We start from the raw sequence: 4,094 nt of genomic DNA, 5'->3' as shown, positions 1-4,094 counted from the left end.
TTGACTGCCTTAGGTGATCTCCAGCAAGCACAAGCCTGAAATACCACTATTCATTTCAGGATGACCATTTAGTGCTAAAAACCATCCACACACAACACCATTGCAAGAGGCTTTAATAAGAGCAAGAGCTAGACATAAGCAAGAGCATTGCTATCTGCTGCCCTGCAGCCAGATTCCTTAGCAGTTAAGAATCAGAAAGTACCTTTGGTGAATTAGGTGTGTATTGCTAAGAGATGTTTGGTGTTGGCAAACGACTTCAGAAATAGCATGAACAGAATTTCCTTAAAAGTGCTTAGAGATCTTCCTGCAGGAAACAAGGAAAGAAGGTGAGGAGGGGGGATATCTGGAATAAATATGATGCCTTTGTAGATGTCATGAAGCCAGGGGCAAAAATAGCAGCAAAATAGCGAAGCTGGCAGTGCTTTCTTTCTGTGTAACTCTTCTGTGGCTGCTTCTGGCTGAGAATAGGCCAGGAGCCAGTGAGCTGTGGTGTTCCTCCCACAACTATTTACTGGCAAGGGCTGAAGAAAGAGTGGTCAGTCTCAACCATGCTGTGTGGTGCCTCCAGGCAATTCTCTGTTGAACGACAAGGCTCATCCCATCTCAATAGAAACAATATTTTTATGCAATCACAACAAAATTGCATGCTTCCTTTAAGATTCTCATGGTAGTAAATTATAGCCCCCTTTTACATGGGAATAATTGTTATATGCACAACAGGAATAGCTTCTGCTGTCTTTTGGGTCAGACAAAATGAAAGGGACCAACTGCATTTGTTGACCCCCGTTACCTGAGCACTGCTGTCCTCGCAGCTTCTCTGCACTGAGGGCTGCAGAGAGGGGCACGTGGGGTGAGCCCGAGCAGTCGAGCTCGGCTGGTGAGAGCTGTACCTTGGCGACTACAGAGTGCAAACCTCCTGCCTTATTACAGTTAGAATCTTCTAGGTGCTACTCAAAGCTGACATTAACTCAAAATGGATGTTTTACCCCAGCAAGAGCATATGGCCTGGGTCTAAGGTAAGCAAAGCACTGATAGCATATTTAATAAATGCTAGTATTCGTGTTATCTAATTAAGTACTGCTTTAAAAATTGTTCATTGCTTCTTGTTAAATCTTGTTAAAAGATCAATTTCCAAGAAATACCTGTATTGCTGTGACAATTAGTGTTCGAGTAGGAAAACGGAGTGCTTTCCTTTACCTGCCAGCACTGGCTAACATTGCAGGCTAAAAATACTGTCCTTGAACAGCGAAGTGTTTCTGGAAATACTAGATCCTTGCTACCTAGGGCATTGCCAATTTTCAGAGATCATAGCAAGTTCACCTAGGTTTTCTTCTAATTACGACTTTTGTCATTAACTTTCAGATGCTTCTCAGTATGCAGCCTCTGCTTTTTCCTCTTAGAGACATATTTCTAGTTCTTCGTGATAGACTAGGGAGTGATCAGCTGCTGCAATTGGAAAGTCCAAAATACACCTTCTCTTGCCATAGTATTTACTGTTTTATCTACTTGCTAATAAGGTCTCTCACTCGTTGATTTCTGGGTATTGTGTGGTGTAGTTGTGCTCAGTGAAACCCTGTAGAACTACTAGTATGATTTGCTTATATCTGCAGTATTGGGAGTTGACTATGTACTTGGAAGAGTTTGTTTGTGTAGGTTTGGGTCTCAGGCCGTAAATCAGAGGTTGCTGGATAGTAAAAAAAGAAGATTATTTAGCAATTACCTGGGAGAGTTTGTATGCTGAAATGTCTACATTTACTGCTCTCTAGCTGGTAGAGGCAACCTTATGGTTGAGTCATGCACAACATCCCCCTTTAAACATGGGAATTGAGTACAATTTAGAAGATAAGAAGGATGTGTTACGTAGTAAATGGGGGCTCTTCCACAGCACAAGCCAGAACACAGAAGTTGGTCTAAAATGGATGTAAAAATATCTCCCTCGTCTTGCTTTCTGAGCAGGCGCGTGATTTCTGCGGTGTGTTGAATGGGAGCCACGTAGCTGTGGTTTGCACAAAGCTCCGTCCAAGTCAGTTCTGCTGGGAGCTGGAGCGTGTTCGCTGGGCTCAGCGTCGCGTTGACTGTGGTTACACGGATTGTAGTTGGTGCAGAACTTGCCAGAAGACTAGAAGCAGGCTGCAATGTCTTGCTCCATGGAGAGTTCAATTTCTAATACAAGTTGAAGGATCTGGGGCTAGTTAAACAGCTTGAGAAAGGTTCCTGAGTGTCCAGAGGGAATTAGTTTCCTGATTGCCTTTGTGTGTAGGTAGCATTTTCTAGATACAGGAATGCTTAGCAGCAATCAAGAAAACCACACGGCCTGGTGTCCAACAGCTGGGCTGCAGTGTGGGGGAACTGTCTTCTACAAGAGCAGACATGCTGGCTATGGAGGAAGCAAACTTAGCTAAAATACTGGTATATGAGTGACATCAAACTTTATTTTTCTGTGGCATGGAAGATTTAGTGACTTGATGGAACAAAACAGCAGATAGCAACCTGTGAGAATTATGGCCTGTTAAGTACTTGCACATATATGGGTGATGTGTTGAAAGGTCCATTTGTTATTTCATTAGACATTGAGGTTAGCAGTATTACTTGAGAACAACTGATATTAGCAGTATTACTTTAGATCATTGGTTTTATTGAAGTGGAAAGTAAGAAATCATTTGATCTGTTTATATTACCAAAGCACAAAAATAATAAAAAAGGTTGTTAACTAATCTGTCTTTTAAATTATCCTTAAATCAAATTGTTTAGCAGTTGTAAAATTGAACCAGATCTATCTTATTTGTTTTATCTGAAGATAAGTAAAAAGCAAGACTTCCCGTGTTGCACATAGCTGCCATGGCTGGGAGCCCCTGAACTGTGGACAACGTAAATGGCAGCAAATCAGGGCTGGTGCTGCTAAAGAGATAAGGCAGTGTTTGGTTTAAATTTCATTTAGCGTAGACTTACCCCGCTGAAAAGCCATGAAGCACTGGACTGGCTTACAGGGTGAAGACATTCCAGTGAAAGTCTTAACAGCAGTGATCCAAAAAATAATGCAGTTTACAGCTGCATGGGTGGTGTTGACTGTCTTCAGGTGACTGCAGACACTCTTTGTTGAAGCAACTTGTGCAGAGACTGAGTATCTAAGTACTTTACTCTCAGATGGAGTATATAGGAGAACATTTAAACAGCTTTACATAGGCACCAATGTTGGCCTGTGAGTTGGAAGCTCAGAAGACCTCTGTGTTGATTAAGGCATTTTCCTTAAATGACATCCAATTTTAACATGTGCATCTTCATTTTTATGGTGACCCATGAGTGGACTTCTTGATGTCTTGGTAATATCTGGCATGTGAGATGCAGACAATAGTTTGAAATACAGTTTTTTCATTGGTTTCAGTCTTGAGAGATAGGCTCATTTATTTAAAATTTACTTTCTTAAATGGGTTATCTATCTATATTAAATATTTAAGCCTTAAATGACTAAGAAACTGAAATGATTTCAGAAACTGTCAGAGTTTCCTCTTGTCTGTCTTTTCTTATATGTATCCTTCTCCACCTTTCCTTTTCCCATGACTATGGAACAAATTTCAGTTCTTTCTCATGCTGCCCTTGACTTTCATTCTGCCATATCAGAATAGCTGTGGTATGTAGTGAAGCAAGAGTTTTGTTTGTGCACAGTGAGGTTTTGTGTCTTGACCTGACATGGCACAAGTGCTTTATGCTTGTCGGCAAAAATTCTGCAGGGATCATGATGAATGGAGTTATTAAGAGTCTCCCCTTAATTTGACTGCATTCTTTCTTGGCCAGCCAACAATTAAGCAAGGCACAATTATCAATTCAGTGTTTCCATTTGCAAACACTTGTTTCCTGAATAAGGAGGAGAAAAAAAAAAAAGATAATATTTCATAAAACATAGGTTGAGCTTTTCTGTATGGGCTTTATATTTACAACAAATATGTCTTGTAGATGGCTAGCTGGATACTTGTTAAACGTTATAATGTCCTCAGTTTAAGGTAATGTTAGTATCCAAGCAACGTCTCCTTAACTGTGTACATGCATATATGTGCATATTTATGAAATAATATATTCTATTATATAACATATTATTA

This window comes from Tinamus guttatus, unplaced genomic scaffold, assembly GCF_059628265.1.
Source record: "Tinamus guttatus ecotype Peru unplaced genomic scaffold, ASM5962826v1 Tinamus_guttatus_pri_ptg000155l, whole genome shotgun sequence".
Classification (NCBI taxonomy): Eukaryota; Metazoa; Chordata; class Aves; order Tinamiformes; family Tinamidae; genus Tinamus; species Tinamus guttatus.
The sequence above is the reverse complement of the archived record's forward strand: the minus strand, read 5'-3'. Positions refer to the sequence as shown.